At 44.9% G+C, this 21,971-nt stretch overlaps 1 long non-coding RNA gene across 2 annotated transcripts; it reads right to left on the bottom strand.

Annotated features, from left to right (window-relative positions):
• Nucleotides 1–13,407: 13,407 nt before the first annotated feature.
• On the bottom strand, nucleotides 13,408–15,331 carry LOC125544175. Of its 2 annotated transcripts, none has more exons than XR_007299305.1 (2): nucleotides 14,587–15,331; nucleotides 13,408–14,436 (listed from the first exon to the last, which is right to left on the bottom strand). It is a non-coding gene; the product is annotated as an uncharacterized LOC125544175 (long non-coding RNA). The 2 variants fall into 2 exon arrangements; XR_007299304.1 differs by having other exon boundaries at nucleotides 13,472–14,436; nucleotides 14,806–15,331.
• Between the last annotated feature and the right edge of the window lie 6,640 nt (nucleotides 15,332–21,971).

The following is a 21,971-nucleotide window of genomic DNA, read 5'->3' as shown; positions in this document are numbered from 1 at the left end:
TATCATTTACCTACTCAAGGACGAGCAAGAATTAAGCTTGGGGATGGTTGATACGTCTCCAACATATCTATAATTTTTTACCATTCCATGCTATTATATTATCTGTTTTGGATGTTTTATATGCGTTAATATGTTATTTTATATTATTTTTGGGAATAACCTATTAATCTAGAGCCCAGTGCCAGTTCTTGTTTTTTCCTTGTTTTAGAGTTTCGTAGGAAAGGAATACCAAACGGAGTCCAAAAGGAATGAAACTTTTGCGATGATTTTTCTTGGACCAGAAGACATCTAGAGGACTTGGAGTGCACGTCAGGAAAGCCACGAGGCGGCCACAAGGATGGACACTACTACAGGATACTGCTAACACGACACTATGGTCAGAGACCCTTTGCCGAAACTGTGTGCGATGCAATAATCACAAATGGTGGTGTAAAAAACCATCAAAAAAGGTGCAAAACGTTTGAGATGGCGGAGCCATCAAACAAGGTTCAGATTTTAGTTGCGTGTGCGATGCTGGGCACACGGTTAATCCATTCCAACTAGTTGCGATGTGGCAGAACAACAGAAACGGGCAGACATGCGCTGCAGGACACACAGTTAATCCATTCGAACTGTTTCTGATGAGGTAGAACAACAGAAACAGGCAGCCATATCAATGTGTGTGTGATATATGGCATACGGTTCACTCGGAAGAACTGTTTTCGATTAGGGAACACAACAGAAACAATTCAACTTAACAAGATGTGTGTGATATGCGGCATACAATTCACATGGATGAACTATTTGCAATGAGACAAAAGAACACAAACGAGTCATGTAAACAAGATGTGTGTGATACGTGGCAAACAGCTGACTCGGATGAACTGTTGCGATGAGAAATTACAACACAAACGCTCAATATAGTTACTTCGTGTGCGATTCTATGTGTACAAAAAACTTTGAAAAATGCAAACTAGTTGCTTGCAGTGGCTAGGAGTATCGCACACGATGTGTCTGTGAGTACTCGTGTGCGATGATTAGTATGTTAAACATACGTTTCCTTATGTTAACAAGTATGTGAATTTGCAATATGGACAGTTAATATGCAAATGCCTTCTGGACAACGGGCACACGCTTAAACCCAATGAACTGTGTACGATACTAATACTTTCCATGAAAATTTATGAACTTGGGTAACAACTTTTGAGTAACATATGTATACTGGTTACATTATTCGACAAAAGGAGGATCTTCGTAACACGGTTTTGACAACCATATGGTCCATATCTACATACTTAACATAGTAACAACTATCACACTTTAAGAGGCTAAGGGCCAACAACCATATGGTCCATATATACATACTTAACATATAGAGTAACAACTAGCACATTTTAAGAGGCCGAGGGCCAACAACCACAACTATGCACTGGAAGCAGCTTGATCACGGTGACTCGGCATCTCGTCAATGAAAAGGAAGAGCCCTCATGTGCCTTGGTAGAGCATGAGTAGAATAGTCTCTCCAATTTTCCAATATGGATGCATTTCCACGAGAAGCGAGAACTTGTTAATTTGAATGGTCCATTTCTGTGGGAAATGCAGTACCTCGCAATCACTTTAGCATTATTAGAAGGCACAAGCGTAATTTGACCACGCTAGGAAATCGATCCAGGAACTGCCAGAGGGGGCAATTTCTGTTGACATGAAGAATAAAAACCAATTTTAACATATCATTGAAGATATATATAGTTTATGAGCATCAACGTTAAAATATGACTTTTTACCAGCGTTTTGTGCACACAATTGGTCCTGTTCAGTGTGTGCACCATAGGTCTAATTAATCCCATCCAAAATCCAGCATTCATACGTTGTGCCTAAGGGAGTCCTGGACTAAGGGGTCCTAGGGCGTCCGGCTTGTTAACTATGGGCCGGACTGATGGGTTGTGAAGATACGAAGACCAAAGACTGCACTCGTGTCCGGATGGGACTCTCCTTGGCGTGGAAGGAAAGCTTGGCGACCAAATATGTAGATTCCTTTCTTTGTAACCGACCTTGTGTAACCCTAGATCCTCCCGGTATCTATATAAACCGGAGGACTTAGTCCATAGGGAGAGATTCATTACCATAGCCATACAAGCTAGGCCTCTAGGGTTTAGTCATTACGATCTCGTGGTAGATCAACTCTTGTAATACTCATATTCATCAAGATCAATCAAGCAGGACGTAGGGTATTACCTCCATAGAGAGGGCCCGAACCTAGGTAAACATCGTGTCCCCTGTCTCCTGTTACCATCGACCTTAGACGCGCAGTTCAGGACCCCCTACCCGAGATCCGCCGGTTTTGACACAGACATTGGTGCTTTCATTGAGAGTTCCAATATGACGTCGATGACAGGATCGATGTCTGGCCTTGTTCTAAAGGATAATATCACCACCGGAGGAACGCTGGCTCCAGTCCAAACACTCCGGCTTGGCGACTTTACCATGACCGCCAGTTTGGTCGTTAAGCCGACAATGACCTCCCGGGTCATCGAAAACCCCCTTCGTATCGACTCCGAACACTCCAAGCAGATGGATCCAGTAGAGCTTTCGTCCTTAAACGAGCTTCTAGATCGCATCGCCGCCTTGGGGTCACTACAGACTACGATCGAATTGGGCTTAAACCCGATCAGAGAGAAATCAAATCTCCATCGATCACCCACCAGATAGCGGTAGTCGACGAGCGAGTCGACAACTCTTCCTCCATACTAAGGATGGAATATGTCCGGATCTCCGGTCTCAAAGAGCCGGACACCTACCTGTGAGGAGATGCATCCTGCCCTCCGAACATAGAATTGGACGACGGGCCTAAGAAATCAGTGGATATACCGGAGCCCGATTTGATAAGTTCGGAAGACCTTCAGACTCCGGATCCAAAACTGGGTTAGGGTTCAGATTTAAATCCACCCACCCACCCGAATACAAGCGCTCTCATGAGAATACAACAACAGTCTCAGGAAACGGTCCACCACTTTTGGGCCAGATTCCTTCTTGTCAAAAATAAGATTAAAGATTGCCGCGATGAGGAAGCGATCCCAGTGTTCCGCAACAACTGCAGGGATGAAGGAATCCTCAACTCCATCAACCGCCATCGCATTCTACACTTCGCTGACTTGGAAACTATCGTACAGAAGTACGGCGCAATGGAAAGCGCCCGGAAAACTCAAGAAGCCCGTTGGGAATCATCGGTCCCCACTCAACCCCTCATTCAGGCGAAAAGGGCGCACCCTTGCAACACGCCCGGTTCAATAGTAAAGAAATATAAGTCTAGTACGGGTGCGGAACCGTTCTGGAAGGATGGCTCGATGGGCCATGCAAAATACACGCAACACCGAGTAACATACCAACACATAGCCTTAGAGCATGTTGGTTACTCCGGCAAGTGGCCAAGAGCGGCGAGGATATCCTCACCAAGAATAACCCAGAACAACACCCCCCAGAGGACAACGACCCCAAAGTACTGATGGTCTTCGACACATTCGCCTCAAACAATAGGCACAAAATAGCACTACGCGGACTCGCTGAAGTCTGTCAAATAGCAGCAATAAACCCTTGGAACGACACGGCTATAACTTTTAATGCCGGTGACGAACCAAAATACAGGACAGTCCGAGCACCAGCCGCCTTGGTCCTCAGTCCAATCGTGGACGGCTTTTGGCTCACCAAGGTCCTCATGGACGGAGGCAGCGGACTAAACCTCATCTATGAAGATACACTCCACAAAATGGAAATAGAAAGGAGCCGCATTGAGCAAAGCAGCACGACCTTCCAAGGAATTATTCCCAGTCGGGAGGCGCGGTGTGCGGGAAAAATAACACTCGACGTGGTATTCGGCACGTGGAGAATTATCGGTCCGAAGAAATAACCTTCCAAGTGGCCCCTTTCAACAGCAGATATCACGCCCTTTTGGGGCGGGAGGCATTCACACGCTTCCAAGTTGTACCTCATTATGGGTACATGAAGCTTAAGATGCCCGGGCCCAAAGGCATAATCACTCTTGCCAGTGATCCGGACATAGCACTCCGCGCCGAAAATAAAACCGCATCCCTGGCCCTTGAGGCATTATCTGAAACCCTCGCGGCCGAAGAAATAACCGCACTGCGCTCCACGGTGGACAGGGACGATGTGATCTTAGACAAACTCCCCAAGTCCACCTCCTTCAAGCCAGCGGAAGAAATAGCCAAATTCCAGGTCCATCCAACGGACCCAAAAAGACGGCATCTATTGGGGCACAACTAGACCCAACGGTCGACGCCGCGCTAAGGGATTTTCTCCGTGAAAACTGGGATATATTCGCCTGGCACCCTTCTGACATGCCAGGTATCCTGCGCAAACTGGCCGAGCACAGCCTCAACATATTAAAGGGATACAAACCGATCAAACAAACACTGTGGCGTTTTTCCAAACCCAAACGTCAAGCCATGGGAGAGGAGCTAGCCAAGCTAATCGAGGCCGGATTCATTAGAGAAATAAAACATCCGGACTGGCTGGCAAACCTGGTGATGGTACCAAAGAAGGACAAATCCTGGCGCCTGTGCGTCGATTTTAAAGACCTCAATAAGGCTTGCCCTAAGGATCCCTTCCCCCTCCCCCGCATTGATCAAATCATTGATGTTACCGCAGGACACGACTCACTATGTTTCCTCAACGCATATTCCGGATACCATCAAATCAAAATGAAGGAGTCCGACCAACCTACAGCAGCATTCATCACCCCATATGGGTCATTCTGCTTCAACACCATGCCCTTTGGGCTCAAGAACGCCGGCGCCACCTACCAACGCATGATCCAAACATGCCCGGAGAAACAAATCAGAAAGACAGTTGAATCCTATGTGGACGATGTCGTAATCAAGATAAGGCATGCTGAAACACTAATAGATGACCTACGCCTTTGACAACCTCTGCGCATATGACATTAAGCTCAATCCGGAAAAAATGTGTTTTTGGCATCCCCACAGGAAATCTGCTGGGCTTCATCGTCTCCAATAGAGGAATTGAACCAAATCCAACCAAAATTCGAGCTCTTTCATAGTTAGCTGCGCCAACAGACCTTAAACAAGTCCAAAAATTCGCGGGTTGCGTGGCAGCTCTAAGCCGCTTTTATCTCCAGACTATCGCCTTCTACGGCGAACCAATCACTTCGAGTGGACGGATGCGACAACAGCCGGACTGCAAGAAATAAAAACACTCCTAGCGAGCAACCCAATCCTGGCCGCGCCAAACGTCGGCGAACCCATGCTGCTATACATATTGGCAACACATCAAGTGGTGAGCGTCGTGCTCGTCATTGAACGAGAGCAGGACGGACATAAATTCCCACTTCAAAAGCCAGTATACTACGTATCCACTATCCTTACACCATGCAAATCCCGCTACCCCCATTATCAAAAGATAGCATACACGGTCTTCATGGCATCCCGAAAGCTATGACACTACTTTTCCAGGAGTGTTCGATCATGGTGGCTTCCGAAGTACCACTCAATGACATAATAAACAACCACGATGCCACAGGCCGAATTGCCAAATGGGCTATTCAGATCCTTCCATTTGATATTACATACAAACCACATCGAGCTATTAAATCCCAAGTATTGGTCGACTTCGTCGCCGAATGGACAGAAGTCGGACTCCCTAAAGAGTACGACACATATTTCAATTGGGTTATGTATTTCGATGGCTCCAAAATGCTGGCAGGGCTAGGAGCGGGCGTCATTTTAACGTTCCCCGCTGGAGACGTCGTTCAGTACGTACTCCAAATACTATACACAGACTCCAATAACGCAACCGAATACGAGGCCTTATTGCACGGTCTGCGGATGGCTGTCTCCATGGGCATACAACGCCTGGAAGTGCGGGGGGACTCAAACCTTGCAATATCTCAAATAAATGGAGACTTCGATGCCAATGATCCGAAGATGGCAGCTTATCGTAATGTCGTCCTAAAAATGTTGGCTCGGTTCGAGGGGCTCGAGTTCCATCACGTGGCTCGAGAAAGTAATCAAGCAGCGAACGTTCTTGCTCGTATCGGCGCCAAGCGCGACCCCATCCCACCTAATATCTTTCTGGAAAGGCTTTTTAAGCCACCCGTGGTGTGGCCGGGGGAAAACGGCAACACTAGTCCATATTCGAACACAACCCCAGATTGGGAACACACCGATATCATCGAAGGCTCAGCCACCGAAATAACACCGTCGGCGCATCTCATTATGGCAGTCATTGCCCCATGGACCGAACCCTTCTTGGCCTACCTTAACAGGAAGGAACTTCCTGAGGATCAGAATGAGGCCCGCCGCATTGTCCGGCGTTCGAAGGCCTACAAGGTTCACGACGGAGAGCTCTATAAGAAAAGTGCTATCGGAGTCCTCTAAAGATGTATCTCTGAGGAGGAGGGGCGGCAGATCCAGGCTAAGATTCATGCCGGTCTCGGTGGGCACTAGGCCGCAGCTCAGGCCCTTGTTAGCAAGGCCTTCCGTACAGGGTTCTATTGGCCGACGGTCCGAGCAGATGCGAAGGACCTTGTCCAACGTTGCGTCGGATGCCAACGCTTTGCCAACAAAGCCATATGCCCCCCACCGCCCAATAAACCACCCCCATCACTTGGCCTTTTGCGGTGTGGGGACTGGATATGGTTCGACCCCTTAAAGGAGGAAGCCATAAGAAAAAATATCTGCTGGTCATGGTGGATAAATTCACTAAGTGGATAGAGGCCAAACCAGTTAAAACGGCCGAGTCCGGGCTAGTAATAGACTTTATATCTGGCGTCGTACACCATTATGGTGTCCCACACAACATCATCACTAATAAAGGCTCCAACTTCACAGCCAACAAGTGAAAACCTGGTGCGCTAATCTGGGCATCAAGCTCGATTACGCCTCTGTCTATCATCCACAGACAAGCGGTCAAGTCGAAAGAGCCAATGGTCTTATTATGAGAGGCATGAAGCCTAGACTAGTGCGGTCTTTGAACGAATCAAACAAGCACTGGGTTGAGGAGCTCGACTCCGTACTCCGGGGGCTGTGGACCACGCCCAATCGCACTACCGGATACACACCTTTCTTCATGGTGTACGGCACAGAGGCAGTGCTACCCTGAGACATTGTTCATGACTCACCTCGAGTGAGCATGTACGAAGAGAGAGAGGCCGAGCTCGATCGGCAGGACAGCTTAGATGCCCTGGAGGAGGAGCGCAACATCGCAAAATCCCGTTCCACATTTTATCAACAGCAGGCTCGCAGGTATCAAAGTAGAGAAGTGTGGGCCAAAACTTATAACGTCGACGAACTCGTTCTACGCCTGCCGGGGAAGAAAAAGGACAAACTCAAGCCCAAGTGGGAGGGTCCCTTCATCAACGACGAAGTTCTCACCGGAGGGGCGTACCGGTTGCGTAATGCGTCAGACAATCGACTACAGCCGAACACCTGGAACGCGGCTAGACTCCGAAGATTCTACGCCTATCGCCAAACTCTTTGTTTGTCTCCTTCCCCCTATTGTTTCAATCATTTTTTCTCTCTTTTCATTTTTTCTCTATAGCCTTAAAAGCTTTCGTGCTATTATTATTTTCCAAGCATCAAGCTCGTCACATATGTGTTTTTCCCCATATGTACCTTTTCTTCGCCATTATATGCATCGATATGACTTATGTTTTGGCCAAGCTGGGTTGCCTGGCTCCTGTGCTTATGCCCTACGTTCCCATTAGTTCGCCTAGGGCATAAAGGGAGCACCTCTGTGATTGTTACTGCTGGGTCATCCGGATGTGTACCTCAGACTGGGTGTAGCCGAAAGCTAGCGTTCTTAAGGGAATATTCGGTCGGTGAATTAAAGATGTTTTTTGCATTCGCTCCATTTGAGAACCCCCAGAAGATATATATATATATATAATTATATATATATATACATAAACACTATTCTGATCACGGGATCAGAATAATATTCTGATCACAACCTGACCTGCCCCGCTAGTAGTACGTTGAACTTCCCTGTGAACTAGGTTGAACTTTCGCCAACATTGCCCAATTGGGGCTTGCGATATACCGTTGGAAAGCTATGGACACCAAGATCATGACCCAACTTAAATTTTTGGAAAAAATATAAGCGGTTTAAGAGCAGTTTTGAAAACCGTTTTTTCTTCGCACAAAAAATGTGAATCGTATTTTCGATCGCATTCCTAAACCGTTTATCGGAATGAGGCATATAATATGGCGTTGGAAAGCTGCTGCAAAACCGCTCCTTCCACATGTTGAAAGTTTTCTCTAATTTCCTATGGTTAAAGAGTAATTTGAAAAAACGTAAAATTTCGTAAACCGAACAGCTGAGTTCGTTTTTTCGATGTCATTTCTAAACGGCTAATCCAATGGAGGCATATGATACGGCGTTGGAAAGCTTATGAAAATGCGCTACTTTTTCATATTGAAAGTTTTTTTCTAATTTTGAATGGTTTAAGAGTAATTTAGAAAATGGTCCAAGTCCTACCGAGTTCGTATTTTCGAGCTAATTTTTTAACCGTGCGTCCGAATGCAGCAAATGATATGGCGTTGGAAAGCTTGAACAAATGCGAATTTTTTTGGCATGTATTGTTTCTCCCAATTCTTACGGTTTTAAGTCAGTTTCGAAAATGGCGAAAAACATATTTTCGCCGTAATTTCTATAAACTTTATCGGAATGGGGCAAATAATATACCGCTGAAAAGCTACGAAAAATGCAAAACTTTTTCATGTTGATGGTTTTCTCTGATTCCTAGTCGTTTTCAAGTAATTTCGAAAACGGCGGGATCATGCGTTATGCCTTTATCGCGAAACAGATTCTTTGAAAATGCACCGCGTGAAGAACCTGAACTTCTCGGCGCGTGTACCTGAACTTCCCTCTATTTTTTCACGTTCTTTTTTTGCTCATAGCTCTTCATCCACTGCTCGTAACTCTCCATCCACTCACCGGAATTGAGCAAGTGATATACCGATGGAAAGCTGTTGTAAACACACAACTTTCCCGTGTTGATCATTTTTTTATACTCGCGACGATTTTAAAAGTTTTTCATCTCAAATTCATTCACTATAGTAGTCAAACTTCGTTCTGTTTTCACGTTGAACTTGTGTGACATATTTTCCTTTGTAATTTTCTCATCCATTTCGTCAGTGTTACACAAATGATATTCTTTTTGTACAAACCTCTCTCACAATATTTTTTTTAACTTCCTTCGATCGAGGACTCGAACTTACACAGATGATATTCCTGTCGTTTTGAAGTAAATTAGAGAAATGACGAGATCATGATTTTTCCTTCATTGCGAATGGAAACACGCTGCGTGAAGTAGTTGAACTTCACGGGCATGTCTATTTGAACCTCACTCTGTTTTTGACGTGCTGTTTTTTGCACTGTGTGAAGTAGTTGAACTTCTGGGGCATGTCTATTTCAACTTCACTCTGTTTTACTTTATTGTATTTTTCTTATATATGAAATACACACCATGTAGTACTGAACTTCTGGTTGTTATCACTTTGAACTTCTCTCTGATTTTTATGTATTTTGGACATCTAAGTACACGGTGAACCTCTCTCACAAGAATTTTTTTAACTTTTCCTCGCCACGCACTTGAACTTCTAGCAACCATTTTTTGTTTATGAGTTGTTTTTAAAAGTACAAAAAATGGCATTGTGTTTTTTATTTTCTGAACAGGTAAATCCTAGGGTTTTAATAAACTCCGAACTTCTCTGTTATTTCAATTTGAAATTCACCTTTTTTATATTTTAGAAAAGATTTGTATTCGATTTTTATAAAAAAAATCAAACATGGAAATACAAGGTGAACCTCTCTCGCAAGAATTTTTGAACTTCTCCGGACAGAGCACTTGAACTTCTTTCAACAAACCTTTTAAGCTCTTATTTTTCTATACTTTTATTCTCACCTGAAATGCATTGCTTGCAGTACTTGAACTTCTTGTTGTTTTCACTATGAACTTCTTTCAACAGGTAAGAATTTTTTTTAATACATCAAAACATGTTATAAATGGTATACATGAAAATTTTAAACCGTTCATCGAAATGTGGCACATAATATACCCAGTGGAAAGCTTATGAATCGCAACAAGTTTTTCATGTAGACATGTGTTACAAATTCGTTGCCGTTTGAGAGCGATTTTTAAAATGGTAAAACAAGGTTGTTTTTTTGCTTTTTAAAACATGTAAATGAATGATGGACATCTCGCAAATATAATTTTTGAACCTTGCAGGCTGGAGCACATGAACTTCTTGCAACAAACTTTTTAGGCTTTTAGTTTTGTATTCTTTTATTCTCTTCTGAAACGCATTCCATGAAGTAGTTGAACTTCCCGTTGTTTTCACCTTGAACTTCTATCACATATTTTTGTTCAACCTCTCTCACAAGAAATTTTGAACTTTCACGGGACGAGCACTTGAAATTCTAGCAAAAAAAACTTTTATCCTTTGCTTTTTTAATTCTTTTGTTAATACAAAATGCACACTATGTAGTACCTGAACTTCTGGCAATTATCAATCTGAACTTCTTAGATCATGCGTTTTGCCTTCATCGCAAAAATAGAGTCTCTAAAATGCACTCCATGAAGTGGTTAAACTTTCGGAGCAGTTCTGTTTGAACTTCACTCTGTTTTTCACGTGTTGTTTTTGCCCTTAACTCCCCAACCACTTATTTGTGTATTTCTAAAAATGTGAAAATTGGAGTTTGTTAGAAACATCGAACTTCTTTGTTATTTCAAATCGATAAAAAAGTGGACAGTTTTCCAATGGTAGAATTTAATATAGTTGTGAACACAACATTGGATTAGCGGCCAGTTTAATATAGCTGTCAACTCCTTTTTAAACTTGCAAAGATATACATAACACACTCGAACTTCTCAAACACAACATTTTGACCTTCACAAAGAAAAGTTTAAGAAAAAAATTTGCATAGTAGTACAAGACAAACAGAGCATCCTATGCATATTTTTTTTGAGATGGCATCATGCATGTAGGGGCTCATAAGGGCGTTGTGCAGCGGGCATCGGTCGGTGGTAGTAGCATAAGGCGTCGTCCGCTTTCAGATCGATGTTTTTGAGCTGGTTTCAAAGAGGAGCAACGACTTTCTGTTGCACTATAGATTCAAACATACAAGCATATCCCCTCCTAACGAATGAATGGAACGAGTGAGATGAGTGAGTCTGAATATGCATGAATATATAAAGGCCATGTATTTTATTTGGAATATCTGCTACATCTGTGAATATAGACAAAAAAGTAGAACAGGAGTGGATCTTGTTGGAAACTGTACTAACTGCAAATAGGTATATTCATCCACTTCTGGAGCAGTTCTTTTTGAACTTCACTATGTTTTTCACGTGTTGTGTTTTACCCTTAACTTCCCAACCACTTACCAGAATTGAGCAAATTATATACCGATAGAAAGCCGTTGAAAACACGCAACTTTGCCATGTTGATCATTTTTTCATACTCTTGACGGTTCAAAAGAATTTTTTACAATACATAAAAACGTGTTTTAATTAGTATACATGAAACTTTTAAACCATACATCGGAATGCAGCATATAATATACCGTTGGAAAGATTATGAATAGGAGCAACTTTTTCATGTAGACAAGTGTTACCAATTCGTCGTCGTTTGAGGGCAGTTTTAAAAATGGCAAAAAATTTGTTGTTTTTCCTCTCTTTTTTAACATGTAATTAAACTATTATATATTTTTTAAATGGAACTTCTCGGTTTTTTCAATTTGGATTTCTTGGTGTTATTCATTTGTAACAGAAAAAACCCAAGTTTTTGTAATAAACATACTACAATTTCTTGGTTATTTCAAACTAAACTTCTTGGTTTATTCGTGTTTTATTGATTTAGAAGTGAGAAATATTTTACCTTTTTATGAATGTGGAACTCCTTTGTTAATTTAATTTGAACTTCTCAATTTATTTTATTTTTTGCAAAATGAAAAAATCCTTTTATAAAAGTTTTTTTTTATTTTTGAACTTCCAAGTTTTTAAGAATCATTAAGTTTTCGTGTTTTTAGACCTTGTACTTCTCTCTTATTGTTGTTTGACCTTCTTAGTTTTTTCAGAAATGATTTTTTAATTTGTTATTTAAAAGTAAAAATAAAAATAAACCGGACATCGGACCACCCCATTTTCTAAATTTGAACATCAGGGTCTTTTGTGGATACGGGGAAATCCATTTTAATAAGTAGTGTACTACTCTATTTTTTAATATGGAATTTCTTGGTTTTCTCAATTTGAACTTCTTCGCTTTTAGTTTTTAGAAATAGAAAAAAAATTAACTTTGAATTTCGTTATTGTTTCAATTTGTTCTTGTTTTTTATTTTATTTAAATGGGGGAAATTTGATTTTGTGTTTTGGTAAATTTGTGTAGTGTTTGTGGTAAATTTTTCAATTTTTTCTTAAAGTGGTTTTTTCTTTTTTTACATATAAACGTCCAAGAATTGATTGTGTCGCATAAAGGACATATATGATAGTTTTCTTTGTACATATCAATTTCGTACATGAAACTTTCTATCATGTTACATGTTCTTGACCTTTTTTATTTATTATATTTGAACTTCTTTCTTTTTATACACAAAAATAAAATAAAACCACCTGTTGTTTTGCACTAACACACACAAAACAGAAGCACACAAGGGGAGGAACGCTTGTGATTTATTATATTTGAACTTATTTGTTAAAGAGCATGGAAGCTCGACCAAAAAAACAAGCACAGTCATGGCAGAGAAGCTCGTCCTCCTCGTGCCGTTGTGTTCCATAATATTTGATAGGGTTTTCGGTGTTTTATTTTTGCTGAAAGGTGTTTCCAAAACTTTCTTTCACAAACTTTGCATGCTCTCCGTACATCTGACGAATTGTGGGCACCTAATGAGGAAACAATATGTATGTGTTGCGAAATGATGGCATTAGCATTTGTTGCCCAATTATAACAACTACTCATCTTGTAATGTGAAGGTTTAAACTAGCATTTTTTTGCTCTACTAGCAAAGGTCACTGCTTCTTCTGATGTACTAGAAGTTAGTAGAGTCAAAAAAATTGACCTTTATGGCAACCTCACAAACTTTTGATTATTCAATTAGAAAGAGAAAGTGTCCGATGAATGAAACTGGTCAGGTGCAGCTAATGAAATCTGAATCTGGAGAAGTTGAAGTTGCATGGTAAAATGGCGAGTAAAGCTACCAATACACATTTACTAATGTTCCAAACGTTGCAATTCAGCAAGATTGTACACTTTACTGATGTTCCAAATGTTGCAATTCAGCAAGATAGTACACTGTACTCCATTTTCTACAAGTAAGGTCATGTTTGGTTTGTTTTCAATATGCTATGAATTTCCCTTTGTACGTCAAAAAATTACTTCTACCAGAAACATGATAAAGCACACTAAGATTGTATTTTATTTTGTTATGATCATTCAGAATGTTGAAGCTTCCAAGCGGATGGAGAATGATACATCCACAGGAAGGCCATATGTAGAAAGCAACATCATTATCTTTAACCAACAAGTTCAAAAACAAAAATTAAAGACAGCAACAGCAGCTAAACTCTCAAAGAGATCTTTCTCCCACTCTAGCTGAACTGCAGCAGCGGCGCACTAACATCAGTTAGACGGCGAGGCAGGACGCAACAACATCAGCTAGAAGCAACCAGCAAATGTAGGCTAGGTCATGACGGTGGCACCGAGATGGAGGAGGTGTCGGGCCATGGCAGTGAAAAATAACTGTGATTGAAACCATGTGATGTACCTAGGTGTTACAAGAAAAGAAATAGTAAGCACATCAAGTTTCAGCGCCTCTTCCACACACAGATGTGCAACAAAATTGGAATTCCTTCTTATATAGATGAACTTGAACCCCTGAAACTTGTGAGATATGAACGCATTTCTCGGAAGCCATCAACCACCTCAGAGAAAGCCCTGGAATCCTCTGACATCGTGCATTATCAAACTTGGTCTGCATTATCAAACTTGGTCTTCAGTCTCAATAATATTATTTCAGAATCCTTTTTCAATCGCCATCAACATGGTTGTCCCTGTAGGCCAACTATCAACTTTACCATTCTGAAAGTACTAGATTTTGGCAAAGTGTGTACCAGCTACTGAAGAAATTGAAGATAGTTGCAAACAACATACGAGCTACAACCTAGCAGTTTGCAAGCACACGAGTGAAGGCAGTGCCTTTGTTCTTCTTGAACTTCTAATTTTTCTGATTCTGAACTTGCGGCTGTTCTTTTTTTGTAGGGTGCAGTGCAACTGACGGTGCTCGGAGGCCAGCTTCACTCCATCAAGTAGCCACGTCCAACGCCGCACATGACGGCAAGCAGGGGAGGAAGGAGAGACGGACCTGGCAGCAAGCGGGGGAGGAGCCAGAGAAGCGCTACGTCGGGGATGCAGGGTGAAATTCAACCTAAAGTGCAGAAACACACATGAAAAACACTCTTAAGTAATCCAAGCTATATCAATTAGCAGGCAAGGACTAAGCTAGAAGGGAAAACAAACACACAAAACTGGTACTACTGCACTGAGACATTTTAGTGAACATTTTGTGTGCACACACCAAAATCTAGAGAAGTGAAGAGTGAAGAAGCAGAGAGGAGGAACGGTGGGTAGGAGCCTGCGCGGTGCAGTGTCTGCATTCAGGGACAAGCTGGGGATGGAGGAGCTCGCTGGAGCAGCACCAACCCCATGCGCGCAAAATTGGAGCCGGTTGAGCGTGAGATGCATCCTAGAAGAGTCGCCCTGCTGCTATGGCGCGACTTGGACTGCAGCGACTCACCTATTTTTTTATGCATACGCGAGGAAGGAGGCAAGCAGCAGGATGGGCCATGATCATCGACCAGGAGCCAGAGGAAGGGAGTGGATCATTGGGGGCGGCGACACATCGGGCGGTGGATGAAGGAGGGTTACTTCCTTGTGGCGGAAGTGCCCTTGAGTCGGAAGGAGGCAGGGGCACCGGCGTGCCTGGAAGAGGCGGCGGCCTCGCGCCGGAAGGAGGCACGGGCGCGACGTGCCTGGAGGAGGAGGCGGCCTCGGCAGGAAGAGGCAGGGTCGCCGGCGGGCCAGGAGGAGGCGGGGGCGGCGGTGGCCTCGTGCCACCGGAAGGAGGCTGGGGCGTGGACGGCCCCGCGCCCAGAGGAGGCTGGGGCGGCGGTGAGCCGGAAGGAGGCGGGGCCGGCAGGTGCGCCGGAGCCGGGGGCAGTTGGTCGGGGGGTTGCGGGTGGGATCGGGGGTGGTTGCGAGGGAAAGTGCGCGACGGGGGGAGGGGAAGCCGGATAAGGTACGGGAGATTTTTTTTCTTTTCGGTTCGCTGCGATCTCAGAATCATCCGATATATATATATACTGTGATTTTTTTTCAATTACAGTTCAGACATGCGCTCTAACACATGCACACCCAGTGAGAGGAACCCTTAACGGAACTATTCTCTCTGGAAGATGTTTCTTACATAATGTAATGTAACATAACTAGCCAGATACAACTTGTCTGTTCAAGCAACTATGACCCCTACGCCTGGTTTCCACGCATACCCCAGTCTATTCGGCCGCACGGGTACTCGGAAACACTTCGCGGCTTCGGGTCTAGAGGGCAAAGCCAAAAGGTCTTTCATGACAATCATTTTACAATTCAGCTAGACGGAAAAATACACAGTCATTTCGACTCAAAAATTTCCTCCTCTATACCCTCCAGCAGACTATCTAACTTACAATCCTGCTGGGAATATCTAGCGGCCACCTCTACTTGGTCATATACTAAACTAACGGGAATTTCTTCCCCATTTGACCCTAGCAGTGCGACCCGGGCCATGTGATTTGGATTCAGCTTCATATACCGCGTTTTCACCATGGCCCAGGCCTCTCGCGCACCCTCTCGGCAGGCCGATATCTTCCATAGTCGGATACGCCGCCACGCTCCCTTGAACAGCTCTACAAGCTCCTCCATATTCCCTGGAGGGGAGGCAGATGGCCAAAAGGCCTTGGATACACTCTGCATTGCCTGCCAAGCTTGCTCGTGCAATTGCGACAGCCCTTGCAGAAGATCACTTGATGATCTGGACACCTCCTCTTCGGGACGGCTCGTCAACATACCTGCAATCATAGCTATATCAGCCACTTTTACCTCCAAACTGTTATAAGGTAAATTCGACCACGTACTGAATATGCTGCCTCGCGGATTTTTGTTCTCCTTCACGGTGTCGGCTAGCTAGGCTCGCACTCTTTCAGTTCTTCGCCCAGTTTGGTGTTTGAATCCTGGAGTTTGTTCTTCTCCTCTCTAACTCGGGTCAGAACACGCTCGCCCACGGCATGTTGTCTCTTCGCCTCTTTTTGGCTCATTTGAGCGGCCTTCAGTTTCTCTTCCAGTTGTTCTGACGACCCTGTTATGAGACAAATCAGCAGTTTCAACATAGTTGGCATATCATTTTTTGTTTCTTGATGGAGGGAAATATTACCACAGGACGCCTTCCTGAGCTATTCCAGTTCGGCGGTAGCAGCAGATAGTTGTGTCTGACACTTTTCCAGCTCTTGAGCTAGTAGGTTGTTCTTCTCCGTAAGAACCTGGTTATACAATGATACTTAAATCAATTGTACCAACTGCTTCAAGTCTCGGGTGCTACTGGCATATGGTTATCATAGTCAGACAAAGTAAACTTACCCGCACATCTTTTAAATACTACCTTGTGGCTCTGTTAAGCCCATCTCGAGCAGCTCGGATGTATGCATCAGCCGAGCTAAAGGCATTAAATGCTTCTTCTGAAAAGCCGGGGTCTTGTAAAACGGCCCTGTGGCGCCGATGATTCATGGCGCTCTCCACTTCCGAGTTAGTGACGGATACATCCTCCGAATCCTCGGCTGGGGGACAGTTCGGCGTCACCCCCGCATCATCCCCCGTCTTTACGGCAGGATCTGGATCCTGGCTGTGGGATGTATGACCAGCCGGACCCCCGGATATAGTCCGGCACACTTTTTTCCTATTACAAGATAAACATAAAGGTCACAGTTGGATGTGACTGCCAAGGTCCATATTTCTAAATCCATACCTCTTTGATGAAGGCTCGGCTGTATCTTTGTTTGCCTTCCTCTTTGAAGGCTTGCCTGCCGTGGGGGCCACTCTCTTCGAAGATGCCCCTAGGGCAGCATGACGCGCCGAGCACCTCCCCTTTTGAGCACAGGACAGTGCGGTGGGTGAGGAAGTATGTGAAAACTTTTTCGGATCAAATATCTCCGGATTACTTACGTGTGAAGCGAGGAGAAGACCGGGATAATTGGCGATGGTGGCCACCTCTGTGCCGTCATAGCTCGTTTGGTAAAACACCCCATTCGTGAGCACCACGAATATCTCCGGATCCTCTTCGAATCCGGGGTCGAGGTCCCGATTGTGACCCTCGGGTTGCGGGGTAGGGCTGTAAAGCCCCTTGGAAATCTTTCGCCAGTGCTATTGTAAATGGATGGGTTAGTGTTCGTTGATCATAGCTCAGGGAGTAGAATGAGTAGAGCAGAGGAGTTGGGAACTTACCCAGCTAGGAGGACTATAAATGGAATATCCTTCCCTATGCTTGATGCGCAGGAACTCCTCTTCCTCCCCTTTGAATAGTTCGGCCAATATTTTGGCCAGGGCGGCAGGGGTGTCTGGACCCTTCGTGCCGCAACGAGAGGCGTCATCTTCCCCATTATAGTGCCACATGGGAAGTCCTCTGTATTGGAGTGGCTGGACCCCCCGCACTATGGAGGTCGCCATTACTTCAACCATCGTGTATCCGAACTAGGCGAGCGTCCTTATCTTGCTCAAGGGTTGGCAAACTTCCGCACTATCTTCCTCCTCGAGGCTCCGAGGGCGCCAACTGTGACGTTTCTTCAAGGGAACACTTGTGAACTAAGGAAGACCCCTACGGGCTGGGTCTGGGAGTATGACGTCCTCGATGTAGAACCACTCAGAAGTCCACTCTTCAGACGCCCTCTTCGGCATGCCGGATAGGTATCCGGTCTCGCCAATGCGCAATATTTCGGCTCCGCCCACTTCAAATATCGATCCCTCATGGTTACATGGTACAAGGCAGAATAAATTTCTCCACAATCCAAAATGGGCATCACACCCTAGGAATAGTTCGCATAAAGCGACATAACCTGCAATGTGTAGGATGGAGGCTGGAGTAAAGTTACGCAGCTGGAGGCCATAATATTCCAGAAGCCCTCGAAGGAATGGTTGAATTGGAAATCCTATGCCCCTTAGCAGATAGGGGACGAAACACACTAGTTCCCCCCGGAGGGATTAGGGAAATCCTCTGCCTGGGTTTTGCCATCAAGGAAGGCCAACCCTGCTCAAACAGGGACCAGATCCATAGGGGGGAGAAACCCCTGCGTGTGCAGCTTCACCAACTGATCGTGGGATACAGAGCACCTCTCCCACTCGCCTCTCTCTGGGCCGCAGGGATGGGAGGAGGAGCTGGGAGCGCTTGACATGTTCTTTCCTAGCAACCTTTGGGGATTTTCTCTGTGAGATGGTTGAATGGATCTAGGATCCAGTCTCGTTAAATAGACGTTGTCCCTCGCGCGGCCGGGGTGTTATGTGCAAAAACACCCTGACCTCTCGCATCCGCTCGAAACGTGGAAGCTAAAGTTGTTGATACACAGAATCCAAAGGGTACAGACTTGGAGGTCATTGGTGGAGGAACCCGCCTTGCAATGCCGAAGACAATCTACGCACCGAACACCTCGCCATTGAAGACTGCTTCGGGGGCTACTGAGGGAGTCCTGGACTAAGGGGTCCTCGGGCGTCCGGCTTGTTAAATACGGGCCGGACTGATGGGTTGTGAAGATACGAAGACCAAAGACTGCACCCGTGTCCGGAGGACTCTCCTTGGCGTGGAAGGCAAGCTTGGCGACCAAATATGTAGATTCCTTTCTTTGTAACCGACCTTGTGTAACCCTAGATCCTCCCGGTGTCTATATAAACTGGAGGACTTAGTCCGGAGGGAGAGATTCATTACCATAGACATACAAGCTAGGCCTCTAGGGTTTAGTCATTACGATCTCATGGTAGATCAACTCTTTTAATACTCATATTCATCAAGATCAATCAAGCAGGATGTGGGTATTACCTCCATAGAGAGGGCCCAAACCTGGGTAAACATTGTGTCCCCTGTCTCCTATTACCATAGACCTTAGACGCACAGTTCGGGACCCCCTACCCGAGATCTGGCGGTTTTGACACTGACAATGCTATCTCTGTCGGATTATCAGCAAAGTTTATCACATGCTTCAAGTCCTTCCAGTGAAATTTGGTACGCTTAGCAACATACAGATTGTTCACTATGCATCCAACATATCCTGCTTAAAAGGTGGAAAGGTATTATTTATTCAGAACATGGTAGAAGAATATATAGTGCGCATAAATTGGAAAATAGAATTTGTTACTGGCTAGGAATGGAGTCAGAATATGATATCACAATTGGTTGCTTAAATAGTGATAAATTAGTCAGAACAAATACCCCAATTTTGCTAAGTAATATGACAACATGGAGAAAGTTGAAAGGACACTATCCTCGATCAGACTTTGATCGGCTGATGACGTTGGGGAAGTAAACATCCATGTTAATTAGACCAGGTTGTGGTGCACGCACTAGAATTTTATTGCCAGCTTTCAGTTCATAACACTTAGACATTTTTCTCCAAAGGTCCGCATTAAAATAGGAGTGACCATCTTTATCAAGTTTTACGCTAACCATCATTGAAAATCCATGCTGCGTTGTCAATATGACATCTTGGGAGTCATCAACAAAGTAAAGCCCAAGATTTTCTTCTACTCATGTTCTTGCAAAGCAAGGGATGTACTGCTTGAAATGAAAATTAAGATCATAAATTAGATATACTGAAATAACAGAGCAAGACGCAAATATGGGAGTAACTAATAGAACAGATCAATATATAGATGAAAGCAAAGTACAAAAATATTGAATTAAAAATAGATAATGTAACAAAGATTTGATGCAAATATATAGATAATGTAGCAACAGACGGTATATGTTCACAAATTTAGGCCATGCCGACCATGGTAGGTTGAGATTGAACACACCGAGCGCTCCCTGAAGTCATCCGGAATGGTGAGATAGAACTTCATTTTCGACTAGTGAGGGAGTCCTGGACTAAGGGGTCCTCGGGCGTCTGGCCTGTTATCTATGGGCCGGACTGATGGGCTATGAAGATATGAAGACCGAAGACTGTACCCATCTCCGGATAAGACTCTCCTTGGCGTGGAAGGCAAGCTTGGCGAACAACTATGAAGATTCCATCTTATGTAACCGACTCTATGTAACCCTAGATCCCCCTGATGTCTATATAAACCGGAGGGTTTAGTCGGAAAGGATATACTCAATACCGTAGTCATACATGCTAGACTTCTAGGGTTTAGGCATTACGATCTCGTGGTAGATCAACTCTTGTAATACTCATATTCATCAAGATCAATGAAGCAGGAAGTACGGTATTACCTCCATAGAGAGGGCCCGAACCTGGGTAAACATCGTGTCCCTTGTCTCCTGTTACCATCAACCTTAGACGCACAGTTCGGGACCCCCTACCCGAGATCCACCGGTTTTGACACCGACATTGGTGCTTTCATTGAGAGTTCCTCTGTGCTTTGCTGAAAGGTTTGATGCCCCCTTCAATCGTCAATAATGACGTTTTCTGCGGAGGAACTTTCCTTCCCGGGCAGATCTTCATGTTCAGCGGCTTCGCACTACGGGCCAACTCATTTGGCCATCTGGAGCAGATCAAAAGCTACGCCCCTGGCCATCAGGTCAGATTCGGGAGCTTGAACTAGGTCACGGACATTCGTGGAGACTTAATCTTCGCCGGATTCGATACCATGGTAGACGCTCCCGGTCACCCCGATGATCATGACCTAAATCTGTCATCGGGATGCATCCAGGAGACCGCTCGTGTAACCGCTCTGGCCCTAAAGCCGGAGCAGGCAGAGCCACCCAATGACGGGAGGATTAACCCCACCACGGAGGCCGTAGATTCCACGACGTTGGAGCCGCACATGGACCTGGTCTCATGCGATGCCTATAACACGGGAACGCCAGACTCGTCTCCGGCCGTAGGTTCCGAACCATGCGAGCCCGTAGATGCCGAGCTTGATCGTTTATCGATCTTCAAATTCAGCGCCGCAGACATCCTCAAGCACTCTCCTTTGGGCGATGTGCTAAACTCATTAAAAAACATGTCCTTGGTGGAGGACTCTCAGCCGAACTATATCCGGCTCGAACTAGGGGCTGACGATGGAGAATTTTACTTCCCACCCACCACCCACTTTATGGCCACGATCGAGGATTTGACCGACGAACTTGATTATGACTCTGAGGACATCGACGGTATGGACGATGATGCCGGAGAAGAAGAGGCCCAGAACCCGCCGTTCACTGGACGCTGGGCGATGGATGCACCAAAGGAAAATAGCGGCGACGATAAGTGTAACGCCCCGGACACACCCGCCGGTGGTCGTTACTCCTGGCGGGATCTAGACTGGTCTCACAGATCAATACTAGTCTTTTCTGCGCACTTTGTCCTCACTCATGCACACCCGGGAGCAACTTCTCGGTCGGTCACCCATCCTGACACTACTCCAAGCTGAGCATGCTTAACTTTGGAGTTCTGTCCGAATGGGCTCCCAGAAAAGAAGGAATTCGAGCTCGGTACCCGGGGATCCTCTCATCCCTGCAGGCATGCAAGCTTGAGTATTCTATAGTCTCACCTAAATAGCTTGGCGTAACCGACGTCCTCGTCGGGCCACAGGAACGTTCCCTCTTGGCACATACGTCTGTGCATCCAGTCTGGTACATGTACCATGCCGTGTGCCACGACGGGTCACAAACGTCATGAACAACATGACCACGCACCTGTCCGCAACCATCCGTGTAACCGCGAGACCCGGCTCTGATACCAACTT

Source organism: Triticum urartu, chromosome 3 (genome assembly GCF_003073215.2).
Source record: "Triticum urartu cultivar G1812 chromosome 3, Tu2.1, whole genome shotgun sequence".
Lineage (NCBI taxonomy): Eukaryota > Viridiplantae > Streptophyta > Magnoliopsida > Poales > Poaceae > Triticum > Triticum urartu.
The sequence above is the reverse complement of the archived record's forward strand: the minus strand, read 5'-3'. Positions and strand labels throughout refer to the sequence as shown.